This window comes from Ostrinia nubilalis, chromosome 26, assembly GCF_963855985.1.
Source record: "Ostrinia nubilalis chromosome 26, ilOstNubi1.1, whole genome shotgun sequence".
Taxonomy (NCBI): Eukaryota; Metazoa; Arthropoda; class Insecta; order Lepidoptera; family Crambidae; genus Ostrinia; species Ostrinia nubilalis.
The window spans coordinates 4,303,677-4,320,532 of NC_087113.1; the positions used below are offsets into that span (position 1 = coordinate 4,303,677).

General features: G+C 40.9%; 1 protein-coding gene and 1 pseudogene across 3 annotated transcripts in view; one reads left to right on the forward strand and one right to left on the reverse strand.

Annotated features, from left to right (window-relative positions):
• The window catches only part of LOC135084469 (sex peptide receptor), a 482,468-nt gene that overhangs the window by 262,624 nt on the left and 202,988 nt on the right, over positions 1-16,856 (forward strand). The gene's annotated exons all lie outside the window — the stretch shown is intronic.
• On the reverse strand, positions 5,685-7,337 carry LOC135084367 (cytochrome P450 18a1-like; annotated as a pseudogene).

Sequence of the window (16,856 nt, forward strand, 5' to 3'; positions counted from 1 at the left end):
TCAAGCCGCGCCTCCAACGCTTCTGAAGCGATTCCAAACGTGTGAGTGCGGATTACATTTTCCCCACTTTTTTAGAATTTCCCATTTGTTTTCAAAAACCCCAATAAACCTTGTTGGTGTTCAAATAAATAAATAAATAAATAAAGTTTTTTGACGGGTTGCCTCGGAAGTTGTGGATTCCCAGGGAGATAATTGTAAATGGGCACAAACTCTCCATATTTCACTTCAATGAGATAATCGAATAGTGAAACCTCGGACCGTCTTAGTGTTGCTACGAAGCCAAGTTCCGGTTGACCATCCATGTAAGTCATGCCAAACTGACGTAGTTTGTCATGTAAAAGTATACGCTGACTCTTCCATAGTCGTCCTTCGTTGAAGGTGATGCTTGAAACATCACAGCAGTGAGTCACCCTCCTGTAGACATACATTTAATTAATGCATTATGCTCAAAAAGAACATAAACATAATCCATTCGAGCGGGGATGTCCTTACACATTTGTTGGCGACTCCGAACGGCATGAAGTATTCCGGTCGTCTGATTTAGCCGTTGTCGAAGATAACTTTGAACAGGTCCAACTGTTTCAGCTCTTCTTTTGCCCATAATCGAACGCGCAAAGCGTCAGTTTCTACCACTATTGGCTCTTGATTTTGTCCTTTGCCGATCTTACCTTTTCGTTCTCAATTGTCCCGTCTGGTATAACTCAAACATTTCTGCGCGGTTCTTAAATTCAAATTCAATTATCCACTTTCTCCTTAGCTTGACTTTCCCAGGAAGATAGTTACAAAGAGACACATAATTATTATACATAGTTCACTTCACCGAAGAGACGCATGGCTTCCTCGATAAGATAATTTATTGAGTCTTTTAAATCTTGTATGTCATCCATGTATGTCATGCCAAACTGACGTAGTTTGTCATGTAAAAGTATACGCTGACTCTTCCATAGTCGTCCTTCGTTGAAGGTGATGCTTAAAACATCGCAGCAGTGAGTCACCCTCCTGTAGACATACATTAAATTAATGCATTATGCTCGAAAAGAACATAAACATATCCATTCGAGCAAAGTTGTCCTAAACACATTTGGCGGCCACTCCGAAAAGTACTCAAGACAGGCCGCACACTCGGAGCAGCTAATGTTTTATTGCCATTCCCATTCCTATTACAACGTAGGTACCTGAAAAGAGTGTCTGATAAATAAACAATGGGTTCCTTAGCATGAAAACGATCATCCACAGCAATAGACATTCTATCGCCTCAGATAATATGTCTTCCAGATTGTTTTTGAGCTGAATGTCTCAGGTTTCAAACATTTCTGCGCGGTTCTTAGCCACCTTCTCCTTAGCTTTCCCAGGAAGATAGTTGTAAAGGGACACATATTCTCTATAGTGCACTTCACCGAAAGACGCATGCCTTCTTCAATGAGATAAGTAATTGTTTCTTCCAAATCTTGTATCTTCATGACTAAATCTGACAGACATGGTGATTCCGCAAATTACCTTTGACACAGCTAGCGCGAAAACGGGATTGCCATCCACTAGAGAAGCCTTGGACCGTCTTAGTGTTGCTACGAAGCCAAGTTCCGGTTGACCATCCATGATTGTAAGTCATGCCAAACTGACGTAGTTTGACATGTAAAATTATACGTTGACTCTTCTATAGCCGTCCTTTGTTGAAGATGATGCTCAGAACATCGCAGCAGTGAGTCACCTTCGTGAAAACATATATTTAAATGATTTATTCTGCTCGAATAGAACATAAACATATCCATTCGAGCGGGGATGTCCTTAAACATTTGTTGGCGACTCCGAAAGGCATGAAGTATTCCGGTCGTCTGATTTAGCCGTTGTCGTAGATAATGTTGAACAGGTCCAACCGTTTCGGCTCTTCCTTTGCTCATAATCGAACGTGCAAAGCGTCAGTTTCTACCACTATTTGCTCTTGATTTTGCCATTGCCGATCTTACCTTTTTGATCTCAATTAAATACCCATCAATTAAATCTCTGGCATTGCCAAGGTCCAAAGTTTGGCGATGCTCGTCTATGAGCGTCTGGTAGAAAAACACTTCTGCCCAGTTCTTAGCCACCTTCTCCTTAGCTTGATCTTTCCCAGGAAGATAGTTGTAAAGGGGCACATATTCTCCATAGTGCCATTCACTGACGAGATACACGCCTGCTTCAATGAGATAAGTTATTGTGTTTTTTTTTTTTTCAAATCTTGCATCTTCATGACTAAATTTGACGTAAGTCATGCCGGCACATAGTACGCAGAACTGACGGCCGATGGGGCAGAAAGGTTCTGGAATGGAGGCCGCGTACCGGAAAACGCAGCGTGGGACGTCCACCTACAAGGTGGACCGACGACATCGTAAAGGTAGCAGGGAAGCGCTGGACGCAGGCCGCTACCAATCGATCAACATGGAAAGCATTGGGGAAGGCCTATGTTCAGCAGTGGACGTCCTGTGGCTGAAATGATGATGAAAAATGATGAAGTCATGCCGAACTCGCGTAGCTTGTCATCCATGTATGTCATGCCAAACTGACGTAGTTTGTCATGTAAAAGTATACGCTGACTCTTCCATAGTCGTCCTTCGTTGAAGGTGATGCTTAAAACATCGCAGCAGTGAGTCACCCTCCTGTAGACATACATTAAATTAATGCATTATGCTCGAAAAGAACATAAACATATCCATTCGAGCAAAGTTGTCCTAAACACATTTGGCGGCCACTCCGAAAAGTACTCAAGACAGGCCGCACACTCGGAGCAGCTAATGTTTTATTGCCATTCCCATTCCTATTACAACGTAGGTACCTGAAAAGAGTGTCTGATAAATAAACAATGGGTTCCTTAGCATGAAAACGATCATCCACAGCAATAGAAATTCTATCGCCTCAGATAATATGTCTTCCAGATTGTTTTTGAGCTGAATGTCTCAGGTTTCAAACATTTCTGCGCGGTTCTTAGCCACCTTCTCCTTAGCTTTCCCAGGAAGATAGTTGTAAAGGGACACATATTCTCTATAGTGCACTTCACCGAAAGACGCATGCCTTCTTCAATGAGATAAGTAATTGTTTCTTCCAAATCTTGTATCTTCATGACTAAATCTGACAGACATGGTGATTCCGCAAATTACCTTTGACACAGCTAGCGCGAAAACGGGATTGACATCCACTAGAGAAGCCTTGGACCGTCTTAGTGTTGCTACGAAGCCAAGTTCCGGTTGACCATCCATGATTGTAAGTCATGCCAAACTGACGTAGTTTGACATGTAAAATTATACGTTGACTCTTCTATAGCCGTCCTTCGTTGAAGATGATGCTCAGAACATCGCAGCAGTGAGTCACCTTCGTGAAAACATATATTTAAATGATTTATTATGCTCGAATAGAACATAAACATATCCATTCGAGCGGGGATGTCCTTAAACATTTGTTGGCGACTCCGAAAGGCATGAAGTATTCCGGTCGTCTGATTTAGCCGTTGTCGTAGATAATGTTGAACAGGTCCAACCGTTTCGGCTCTTCCTTTGCTCATAATCGAACGTGCAAAGCGTCAGTTTCTACCACTATTTGCTCTTGATTTTGCCATTGCCGATCTTACCTTTTCGATCTCAATTAAATACCCATCAATTAAATCTCTGGCATTGCCAAGGTCCAAAGTTTGGCGATGCTCGTCTATGAGCGTCTGGTAGAAAAACACTTCTGCCCAGTTCTTAGCCACCTTCTCCTTAGCTTGATCTTTCCCAGGAAGATAGTTGTAAAGGGGCACATATTCTCCATAGTGCCATTTACTGACGAGATACACGCCTGCTTCAATGAGATAAGTTATTGTTTTTTTTTTTTTTTCAAATCTTGCATCTTCATGACTAAATTTGACGTAAGTCATGCCGAACTCGCGTAGCTTGTCATAGCCAACATCATGAAAGAGTCAACGTAGAAATCTACGTTGACTCTTTCATGATGTTGGCTGTCGTTGGTACTCAAGCCGCGCCTCCAACGCTTCTGAAGCGATTCCAAACGTGTGAGTGCGGATTACATTTTCCCCACTTTTTTAGAATTTCCCATTTGTTTTCAAAAACCCCAATAAACTTTTTTGACGGGTTGCCTCGGAAGTTGTGGATTCCTAGGGAGATAATTGTAAATGGGCACAAACTCTCCATATTTCACTTCAATGAGATAATTGAGTCTTTCAAAATAAATATTGCATTTCCATGATTAAATGTGACAGAAATGATGATTCCACAAATTACATTGACACAGCTAGCGGGAGAACGGGATTGTCATCCACTAGAGAAGCCTCGGACCGTCTTAGTGTTGTCGCGAAGCCAGGTTTTGGTTGCCCATGTAAGTCATGCCAAATTGACGTAGTTTGTCATGTAAAAGTATACGTTGACTCTTCCATAGCCGTCCTTCGTTGAAGATGATGCTCAGAACATCACAGCAGTGAGTCAACCTCTTGAAAACATATATTTAATTCATTCATTAATGCTCGAAAAGAACATAAACATATCCATTCGAGCGGGGATGTCCTATACACATTTGTTGGCGACTCCGAAAGGCATGAAGTATTCCGGTCGTCTGATTTAGCCGTTGTCATATATTATTTTAAACAGGTCCAACTGTTTCAGCTCTTCTTTTGCTCATAAGCGTCAGATTCTACCACTATTGGCTCTTGATGTTGTCTTTGCCGATTGTATCCTTTCGATCTCAATTAAATACACATCAATTAAATCCCTGGCATTGCCGAGGTCCAAAGTTTGGCGATGCTCATCTATGAGCGTCTGGTAGAACAACATTTCTGCCCAGTTCTTAGCCACCTTCTCCTTAGCTTGAGCTTTCCCACTAAGATAGGATAAAGGGGCACATAGTCTCTATAATGCACTTCACCGCAGAGACGCATGCCTTTCAAATCAAATTATTTTTTTAGCGAACATGGATTTACAAACAGTAGGTGTTACAAGTGATGATTAATAATTGAATCTTTCAAATAAAGCATTTCCATGACTGAATCTGACAGACATTGCGCTTGACACTAGCGGAGTCTCGGTCCGTGTTAAGTGTTGCTACAAACCCTGTAACTTTGTCAAAGCTGTTTACGTGACTTTGGCGAAATCATGGTTCTCAAAACCAAGCCGTCGCCAAAATAAAAGAAGAAGAAGAAGTGTTGCTACGAATAGTTCCGGTTGCCCATGTAAGTCATGCCAAACTGACGTAGTTTGTCATGTAAAAGTATACGTTGACTCTTCCATGTCATTTCAATAGCAACAAACATAATTATTAAGGCACTTTAAAAAAAAAACATTTTGACTCTCCTGAAAGTTGTGTTTTGTCTCTTACAGCAATTCATATATTTTCCGGTGACGATAATATCGAATCTGACCTATCACTATCGTCGGAGATAGGGAAACATAAAAAAAAAACGAAATTTGCAAAGTTTGTTTTCATTATTCTGCTCTGGAAAGTTACAAGTAGATACATGTTCATCTGTCGCTGTTGACGATGCCCTGCTGTTGAGACAACTAGAGAACATCATATCCATTCGAGCGAGGATGCCCTTAACACATTTATCGGCGACTCCAAACGGCATGAAGTATTCCGGTAGTCTGATTTAGCCGTTGTCAAAGAAGGATATTTATTTATTTATTTATTTATTATTTTCCTTTGCTCATAATCGAACGTGCAAAGCGTCAGTTTCTACCACTATTTGCTCTTGATTTTGCCTTTGCCGATCTTACCTTTTCGATCTCAATTAAACACACATCAATTAAATCTCTGACATTGCCGAGGTCCAAAGTTTGGCGATGTTCGTCTATGAGCGTCTGGTAGAAAAACACTGCCCAGTTCTTAGCCACCTTCTCTTTAGCTTGAATTTCCCAGGAAGATAGTTACAAAGGGGCACATAATTATTATCCATAGTTCACTTCACCGAAGATTTGAACGACTTCCTCGATAAGATAATTGAGTCTTTCAAATCTTGCACCTCCGTGACTGAATCTGACAGACATGGTGATTCCACAAAATTAAATTTGATACAGCTAGCGTGAAAACGGGATTGACATCCACTAGAGACATGTAAAAGTCGTAGACTCTTCCATAGCCGTCCTTCGTTGAAGATAATTCTCAGAACATCACAGCAGTGAGTCACCCTCGTGGAGACATACATTTCATAAATGCATAAATGCATAATGTTTGAAAAGAACATAAATATATCCATTCGAGCAAAGTTGTCCTAAACACATTTGTCAGCGACTCCGAAAAGCGTGAAGTACTCAAGACAGGGTAACAATCGAAAACAATAATGCTCGAAAAGAACATAAACATATCCATTCGAGAAAAGTTGTCCTAAACACATTTGTCAGCGACTCCGAAAAGTGTGAAGTACTCAAGACAGGCCGCACACTCGGAGCAGCTAATGTTTTATTGCCATTCCCATTCCTATAACAACGTAGGTACCTGAAAAGAGTGTCTGATAAATAAACAATGGGTTCCTTAGCATGAAAACGATCATCCACAGCAATAAAGACATTCTATAGCCTCACTAATTATGTCTTCCAGATTGTTTTTGAGCTGAATGTCTCAGGTCTCAAACATTTCTGCGCGGTTCTTAGCCACCTTCTCCTTAGCTTGAGCTTTCCCATGAAGATAGTTGTAAAGGGACACAATATTCTCTATAGTGCACTTCACCGAAAGACGCATGCCTTCTTCAATGAGATAAGTAATTGTTTCTTTCAAATCTTGCATCTTCATGACTAAATCTGACAGACATGGTGATTCCGCAAATTACCTTTGACACAGCTGGCGCGCAAACGGGATTGACATCCACTAGAGAAGCCTCGGACCGTCTTAAGTGTTGCTACGACTAGTTCCGGTTGCCCATGTAAGTCATGCCAAACTGACGTAGTTTGTCATGTAAAAGTATACGCTGACTCTTCCATAGTCGTCCTTCGTTGAAGGTGATGCTTGAAACATCACAGCAGTGAGTCACCCTCCTGTAGACATACATTTAATTAATGCATTATGCTCGAAAAGAACATAAACATATCCATTCGAGCGGGGATGTCCTTAAACATTTGTTGGCGACTCCGAAAGGCATGAAGTATTCCGGTCGTCTGATTTAGCCGTTGTCGAAGATAATGTTGAACAGGTCCAACCGTTTCGGCTCTTCCTTTGCTCATAATCGAACGTGCAAAGCGTCAGTTTCTACCACTATTTGCTCTTGATTTTGCCTTTGCCGATCTTACCTTTCCGATCTCAATTAAATACACATCAATTAAATCTCTGGCATTGCCGAGGTCCAAAGTTTGGCGATGCTCGTCTATGAGCATCTGGCAGAACAACATTTCTGAGCGGTTCTTAGCCACCTTCTCCTTAGCTTGAATTTCCCAGGAAGATAGTTACAAAGGGGCACATAATTATTATCCATAGTTCACTTCACCGAAGATCTGAACGACTTTAAGTTAATTGAGTCTTTCAAATCTTGCACCTCCGTGACTGAATCTGACAGACATGGTGATTCCACAAAATTAAATTTGATACAGCTAGCGCGAAAACGGGATTGACATCCACTAGAGAAGCCTCAGACCGTCTTAGTGTTGCTACGAAGCCAAGTTCCGGTTGACCATCCATGCAAGTCATGCCAAACTGACATAGTTTGTCATGTAAAAGTATACGCTGACTCTTACATAGCCGTCCTTCGTTAAAGATGATGCTCAGAACATCGCAGCAGTGAGTCACCCTCGTGGAGACATACATTTCATAAATGCATAATGCTCGAAAAGAACATAAACATATCCATTCGAGCAAAGTTGTCCTAAACACATTCGTCAGCGACTCCGAAAAGCGTGAAGTACTCAAGACAGGGTAACAATCGAAAACAATAATGCTCGAAAAGAACATAAACATTATCCATTCGAGCAAAGTTTTCCTAAACACATTCGTCAGCGACTCCGAAAAGCGTGAAGTACTCAAGACAGGGTAACAATCGAAAACAATAATGCTCGAAAAGAACATAAACATATCCATTCGAGCAAAGTTGTCCTAAACACATTTGTCAGCGACTCCGAAAAGTGTGAAGTACTCAAGACAGGCCGCACACTCGGAGCAGCTAATGTTTTATTGCCATTCCCATTCCTATAACAAGGTAGGTACCTGAAAAGAGTGTCTGATAAATAAACAATGGGTTCCTTAGCATGAAAACGATCATCCACAGCAATAGAGTCATTCTATCGCCTCATTTAATATGTCTTCCAGATTGTTTTTGAGCTGAATGTCTCAGGTCTCAAACATTTCTGCGCGGTTCTTAGCCACATTCTCCTTAGCTTGAGCTTTCCCAGGAAGATAGTTGTAAAGGGACACATATTCTCCATAGTGCACTTCACTGACGAGATACACGCCTGCTTCGATGAGATAAGTTTTTTTTTTTTTTTTTTCAAATCTTGCATCTTTATGACTGAATTTGACGTGTACTAGCGAAGTCTCGGACCGTCTTACTGTTGACACAAGTCCTAATACCTCGTCCAATATTTGTCTATCCTTTTGTATACTTTTCTGTTGCCCATGTATGTAAGTCCTGCCGAACTCTCGTAACCTCATCATCATCATCATCATTTCAGCCACAGGACGTCCACTGCTGAACATAGGCCTCCCCCAATGACTTCCACATCGCACGGTTGGTAGCGGCCTGCATCCAGCGCCTTCCCGCTACCTTTATCAGGTCGTCGGTCCACCTTGTGGGTGGACGTCCCACGCTGCGTTTTCCGGTACGTGGCCTCCATTCCAGAACCTTGCTGCCCCATCGGCCGTCAGTTCTGCGTACTATGTGCCCTGCCCACTGCCACTTCAGCTTGCTGATCCGTCGGGCTATGTCAGCGACTTTCGTAGCCTATCGTTTAAAAATCGACGTTGACTCTTCCATAGCCGTCCGTGGCTGTTGATGATGCCTAGAGCGTCACAGCAGTGAGTCATCCACGTGGAGACATACAATTTTGATTAACGCATTATCGAAAGGAAGATGTCTATGCTATGGTCATCCCTAATATCATAAACACATTTATCGGTGACTCCGAAAGACATGAAGTAACTATTCCGGTCGTCTGATTTTGCCGTGGCCGTGGCTCTACCTTCCGATTTAGCCTTCTAGATCTCAATTAAATACACATAAGTTGGAAAATTCATAATAATATACTTCAATATGATCTATGCATTGCCGTAGTTCATAGTTCCACGACCGTCTGGTATGACACCAAATATTTCTGCGCGGTTCTTAGCCAGCTTTTCCTTGGCTTAAGCTTTGAAAATAATTATGAAGGGGCACTTAATTTCTATGCATGTAATCTTTGCTATGCCTTCTTCAACGATATAATTAATTGTGTCTTTCAAATCTTGCATCTCCATGACTGAATTTGACGTGTACTGGCGAAGTCTTACTGTTGACACAAGTCCTAATACTTCGTCTAATATCTATCTAGCCTTTTAATATTTTTCTGTTGCCCATATACGTATTAGTAAGTCATGCCAAACTCGCTTAGCTTGTCGTGTAGAAATCTACGATGACTCTTCCGTGACGATTGGCAGTCGTTGGTACTTAAGCCGCGCCTCCAACGCTTCTCGAGTGATTCCAAACATGTGAATGCAGATTTCATTTCCCCACTTTTTAAGTTTTCCGATTTGTTTCCAAAAACCCTATCAAACTTTTTTGACGGGTTGTCTCGAAAATTGTGGATTCCCAGGGAGATAGTTGTAAAGGGGCACCAATTCTCCATAGTTCACTTCAATGAGTGAATTGAGTCTTTCAAATATTGCATCCATGATTGAATCTGACAGACATGGTGATTCCACAAATTACATTTGATCCACTGGCGAAGCCTAGGACCGTCTTAGTGTTGCTACGAAGCCAAGTTCCGGTTGCCTATGTAAGTCATCCCAAACTGACGTAGTTTGTCATGTAAAAGTATACGCTGACTCTTCCATAGCCGTCCTTCGTTGAAGATGATGCTCAGAACATCGCAGCAGTAAGTCAACCTCTTGAAAACATATATTTGATTCATTCATTATGCTTGAAAAGAACATAAACATATCCATTCGAGCGGGGATGTCCTATACAAAGGACAATGACCAAAAATGTATGGAGTGTGGTCCAAACGTCCACCACTAACGAGACCTATGTAGTAAAATAGTCTACTAAATACTGATTCATTATAACCAAACTGCAATCAAAAGTATGCTGTCAGTAAAAAGTTATGACTGAATGAAAAGTCATGTTTTTTACCTTTTCATCTGAAAAATGTTCTTGATATCATTCTATCCATCGCACATTTTGGATTAATCTATGCATGTTATGTCATGTCGCTTAGTGTGCCGTGTTAGATTCTCGCTAAAAGAAAAAAAAATTGACTCAGAAGAAAGATAACAATATTGGAATTATGGTCGGGTGGTCGCTGCTCCGCCCCTATTGGTTGTAGGGTGATGTTATATAACCTAAAACCATCCTTGATAAATGGGCTATCCATAACAAAAAGAATTTTTCAAATCGGACCAGTAGGTTCTGAGATTAGCGCGTAAACTACTACAATTTTTCATACAGTCATAACTTTTTACTGACAGTCTATTTTTTTTCGTCCCATACGGAAAGTTAATCTCTATTTAATGGACCATAAGCCAATATAGGTGTCATTAGTGGTGGACATTTGGACCACTTTTGGTCATTGTCCTTTGTTGGCGACTCCGAAAGGCATGAAGTATTCCGGTCGTCTGATTTAGCCGTTGTCAAATATTACTTTGAACAGGTCCAACTGTTTCAGCTCTTCTTTTGCTCATAATCGAACTCGCAAAAAGCGTCAGTTTTCTACCACTACGAGTATTTGCTCTTGATTTTGTCCTTACCGGTCTTGCCTTTTCGATCTCAATTAAATACACATTGATTAAATCGTTGGCATTGCCGAGGTTCATAGTTCGACTACCATCTGGTATAACTTATCTGCGCGGTTCCTTCTTAGCCACCTTCTCCTTAGCTTGACTTTCCCACTAAGATAGGATAAAGGGGCACATAAATTATTTATAATGCACTTCACCGAAGAGACGCATGCCTTTCAGATCAAATCATTTTTATTTGCGAACATGGGTTTACAAACAGTAGGTGTTACAAGTGATGATTAATAATTGAGTCTTTTAAATAAAGCATTTCCATGACTGAATCTGACAGACATTGCGCTTGACACTAGCGGACCGTCTTAATGTTGCTACGAAGCCAAGTTCCGGTTGCCCATGTAAAAGTATACGTTGACTCTTCCATAGCCGTCCTTCGTTGAAGATGATGCTCAGAACATCGCAGCAGTGAGTCAGTCACCCTCGTGAAAACATAATATATTTAATTGATTCATTATGCTCGAAAAGAACATAAACATATCCATTCGAGCGAGGATATCCTATACACATTTTGTCGGCGACTCCGAACGGCATGAAGTATTCCGGTCGTCTGATTTAGCCGTTGTCAAAAATGACTTTGAACAAGTCCAACTGTTTCGGCTTTTCCTTTGCTCATAATCGAACGCGCAAAGCGTCAGTTTCTACCACTATTTACTTCTCCATAGTGCACTTCACTGACGAGATACACGCCTGCTTCGATGAGATAAGTTATTGTTTTTTTTTTTTCAAATCTTGCATCTTTATGACTGAATTTGACGTGTACCTACTTTTCTGTTGCCCATGTACGTAAGTCCTGCCTAGCTCGCGTAGCTTTTCTAGGCCGACGTCCTTTCGGTTTTTCTAAACGTAAGCCCGCGGATTTTATACCGGCGACGAATTGTAATTTCTTAATTTGGTTTTCGTTCGTTACGTGAAGTACTACACCTGCATTTGCCGTTTATTTTAAACCTACAATTTGAAACCCGTCGTCCGTAGGATTGATCGCTTTCATCAACGCTTGTTTTGTCGCCGATGACGAGCCGAACTCGGCCGAGCACTCACTAATACGCAAAGACACAGGGAAGGGGCGTGGTGTTTCCATTGCCGCAGCGGCCGGAGCGACTTAGGCATTTTAGCTTAAGGCTTTCTGACTCTCTGACTGTCTCGGTTTGCCGTGACTCGCTGTGTCATATCCATAACTGTCGACCAATTTTTAACGTCAATTCGCGAACCGAGTGAAAATGACGACATTTATTTTTGTGGAAGTGTGCTTGTCGTGTAGAAATCTACGTTGACTCTTCCATGACGATTGGCTGTCGTTAGTACTCAAGCCGCGCCTCCAACGCTTCTCGAGTGATTCCAAACGTGTGAGTGCAGATTTCATTTCCCCCACTTTTTTAGGCTTTCCGATTTGTTTTCAAAAACCTCATCAAACTTTTTTGACGGATTGTCTCGGAAGTTGTGGATTCCTAGGGACTAGGGAGATAGTTGTAAGAGGCACAAATTCTCCATAGTTCACTTCAATGACATAATTGAGTCTTTCAAATATTGCATTTCCATGATTGACTGACAGAAATGGTGATTCCACAAATTATATTTGACACAGCTAGCGCGAGAACGGGATTGTCATCCACTAGAGAAGCCTCCGACCGTCTTAGTGTTGCTACGAAGCCAAGTTCCGGTTGACCATCATGTAAGTCATGCCAAACTGACGTAGTTTGTCATATAAAAGTATACATTGACTTTTCAATAGCCGTTCGTGGCTGCATTCCCGCGACCTTCACCAGATCATCAGTCCACCTAGTGGGAGGCCTGCCCACGCTATGTCACCCACGTGGAGACAAAAATTTTCACGCATGCTCGAAAAGAGCATTTATCTATGCTAATGAAGAAGGAAGGATGTCCTAAATACATTTATCAGCGACTCCGAAAGGCATAAAGTAGCCAAACAGTCATTTAATGCCATTCAAAATCAAAATCAAAAATGTTTATTCAGTTTAGAGCACAAGTGGCACTTATGACTATGAATTGTCACCGATAAATCTGCTCGGGTTGAACTGTTTCCGCTCTTCTCTTGCTCATAATCGAATGCTCAAAGCGTCAGTTTTCACCACTATAAAGCTCTTGATTTTCCCTTTTACTCGTAGATTTCAATTTAATACACATACCTTAATTGTGGTATCTGCAGGAAGATTTTCCATATGTTTTGTCACGTTCCTTTTTAACCTTCGTAGTCACTTCTGGGTCCCTCAGCATTGTTTCCATTCCGGCACAAAAGAGTTCACCCAATTTGTTTGCCTTCCGCTTTAGCCTTCTAGATCTCAATTAAATACACATAAGTTGGGTAATTCCTTTCAACTTCTGGTTGATAGTATGTTAAGTGATCCACATTCGAGCCAAGATGTCTCAAACACATTAATTGGCTGACTCCAAAAGGAATGAAGAACACTTGACAGCTGAGGTCTAAAGTTTTAATGAGTGTCAGGTAGAACTCGAATATTTCTGCGAGGTTCTTAGCCACCTTCTCCTTAGCTTGAGCTTTCCCAGGAATATAATTAATCACAATGTACGGACCTGAAAGGAGTGTCTGATGAATAAACGAATTATTATAATTATTGTTCCGGTCGTCTGATTTTTTCATTTTCATAATGAATTCTGTTGGTGTGGGTCGGTTTAGTTAGACTCTTCCTTTGCTCATAATTGAATGCCCAAAGCGTCATGAAGTAAAGTAATAAAGTCTTTATTGTGTATGACAGGTTGTCCAGGAAGTTGTGGTTTCCCAGAAAGATAGTTGTAAAGGACCACATATTCTACATTGTAAAACCTCGGGCCGTCTTAGTATTGACACAAGTCCTAATACCTCATCCAGTATTCTGCCTTCGATTTTCCCGTTGCCAATGTAAGTCATGCTGAACTCTTGTAGCTTGTCGTGTAAAAATCTATGTTGACTCTTCCATAGCCGTCCGTGGCTGTTGATGATGCCTAGAGCGTCACAGCATTTAATTAACGCATTATGCTAGAAAGGAACATATCCATGCTAGGGTCTTCCACAGCAATGAATATTTCATTATTTCCATTCCCTCAGATAAGGAGTCATCCAAATTTTTTGTGCCGAATACATTTCAGTTTCAACATCATCAAAAATAATTTCTTCTGCATCACGAGTTCACGTTGTATTAAACGAGACTTTCCTTCATCTCAGCGATATTCGATGGCATGTTCCTTTGCGCTTCGTAAGAGCTCCAAGTGGAGCCACTGTCTGGCCAAACGGTTCAGACTTCAATCATCAGAGAGTTTCGGCTTCATCATCAAACTGATGACTCAGGATCTCCCGAGAGCACGGACTTCACGCGGAAAGACTCCGACGATGGCAGAGAGTCACCCTAGTGGACACACATCTTAATGATGCAATCCTCGAAGAAAACTTAACAACCTACCTCATTGTTCGAGTGAGTCAAACACATTCGTCGGCGGATTCCTAAAGGCTTGAAGAAACTCTTGACTGCGCAGGTCCTAAGTTTCGCGATGCTCACCTAGAATTTTGGTCTCCATATATGGAAGATTTTGTATAGCTTCTATATTTGGGAGACGATCCCGGCTGACGACAGTGTCAAGTTGCTTCTGAACCTTGTGGGTTCCTCAGCATGAAAACGATCATCCACAGCAATAAAGACATTCTATTGCGTCGCTAATAATGTCTTCCAGATTGATTTTGAGCTGAATGTTTGTGATGACATCCTTCAGAGAAGACATTCAATTCTTTCAGATAAGATGTCTTCCAAATTGTCTTTGAGCTGAATATCTCAGGTATCAAACATTTCTGCGCGGTTCTTAGCCACCATCTCCTTAGGTTGAGCTGTCCCAGGAAGATAGTTGTAAAGGGTCGCATATTCTCCATAGGGCACTTCACCGAAGAGACGCATGCCTTCTTCGGTGAGATAATTGAGTCTTAAATCTTGCATCTCCTTGATTAAAGACAGACAGTGTTGACAGTTGACACAAGTCCTAATACTCGTGAAGCTATGCCTTGTTTATACTACACTCAACATCAAATAAACCGCACCTTCCGCGACGCGAACTTTAAAGATTTTCTTCTGACACAATCATGGTACCCCAACAATATTGGTGTTATTTGAAAGCCCAATAAATATCCTTAAAGAAAAATACATTTTTTTCATTTCTAAATAAATGATTAACATATACCATAAATGTGACTTGAAAATAGACCTCACTTTGGGCTCACCTCTGGGATCAATTAGACCAATTTTTAGTGTTATAAAACCAAATAAAGATCTCACGTGTCCTCTTTAACAGAGGGATAGCGATTAATCCCAACTTAACAGTTTTATAGTCATAAAAAATGGCTATAGCGTAACTACCTATTTTTTGAAGAAGCGACTCTGGATCCTTGTAAAGACACATTTTTGGGGTAAAAACCTTTCCTTTAATGAAATGAAGTATAGAACTAGGCTTTCAAATGTTACCAATGTTGGTGGGAAGTGGGGATGCATACGTTTGTTAAGTGCTTGTCGCGGGAGGTGCGATTTATTTGATGCCGAGTGTATTTTACTTATTTATTCTTCACAAGTTGTTATTTGAAAGGTTGAAGCTCTGAAAAACATCAATCTTTTAAACTGCGATCTCCAACCCGCCTGCCAAGCGTGGAGATTATGGCAAAACCCTCCACTATAGTGGAGGAGGCTCATAGTCCAGCAGTGGACTGTAAAGGGCTGTTGATGATGATGAAGTAACACAGTAAATTTTCAAATTTATTAATTCTGTCAAACTGTGCAACAGCTTTTTGTAGCTTGTCGTGTAAAAATCTACGTTGAATCTTCTATGTGTTCGTCGATAGATCGATAGATCGAATCAACGGATTATGTTTGAGAGGAACAGTCATATTCATTGATACTTTGTCACATTCATCAGGGGACTCCTAAAGGCATAAAGTATCGAGAGCTTTCTAGTCTTGTCGTTGTCAAATCGGCTTGAGCTGAATTGTTTCGGCTCTTTTCATTGGTTTGGGTAATTGGCGGTAGATTTGAGATCCAGCAGGATTTTTGTAGTTCTTGTATTTGAGTTGATTTTGTAGGGTCTCAACTGATATGTAGCTTTAATTGGTATGAACATTTCTGATGTATTTAAATATTTATTTGTACCTATTAGGCGATTATCACACTGCACCGCGCGTTCCGCCGCGGTCCGCGCGGCGACATAATTATAACGAATCCCGTGCGCAAACGCGTTGTCAGTGTGTTGTGCCGCGCGTGTTCTCTATACAAACTGAGGTACTTGCATAATTATAATGATTAAATAATCTCGTCCCGCGTACTGCGGCGTTGCGCGGTGCAGTGTGATAATCGCCTTATGGCTTTCAAAAGGGTTTCCGTCGATAAAATCATTCCCAAATTCTTGCTTCTGTAACTAAGTTTTTCAGCACTGGCCAAGACCAAGTCCTGAAGCAGTAGGGTCAATTTTTGTAAAAGTATTATTGAAACGAAACTTAAGCTAAATGATTCTACTTGCTTATTAATTTTATGTGATAGTTATTCTGTTGGTTTTGTTATGTGTTCACGTTTAGTGTGCTTTGTGTTTGAATGGTGGTAGGCATAATAGAAAACACTTTATTGAGTATGAAATAATAAATTTATTTTTGACATGTTTTAAATTAGAGACAATTATGGATAGCATCGACTAGATAGTTACAAAGATATAATTTGCCTATTACAATTTTTGGTGCTTGGTGCTTCCATATAAATATTCTAAATGGTACAATTTTTTATAATCATAGGCGTTTTTATTGTCAAGCTCGTTTGGCTTGTCCCGATGCTCGTTGCTTCTTTCCTTTGTTGAATTGTTGACGGGCGTTGAATGCAATGAGACATAGCTTCAGATAAAGCTTCGGATCTGCAACAAACAATGAATCTGTGGTTAAATTGGAGTAATAAATAAATATC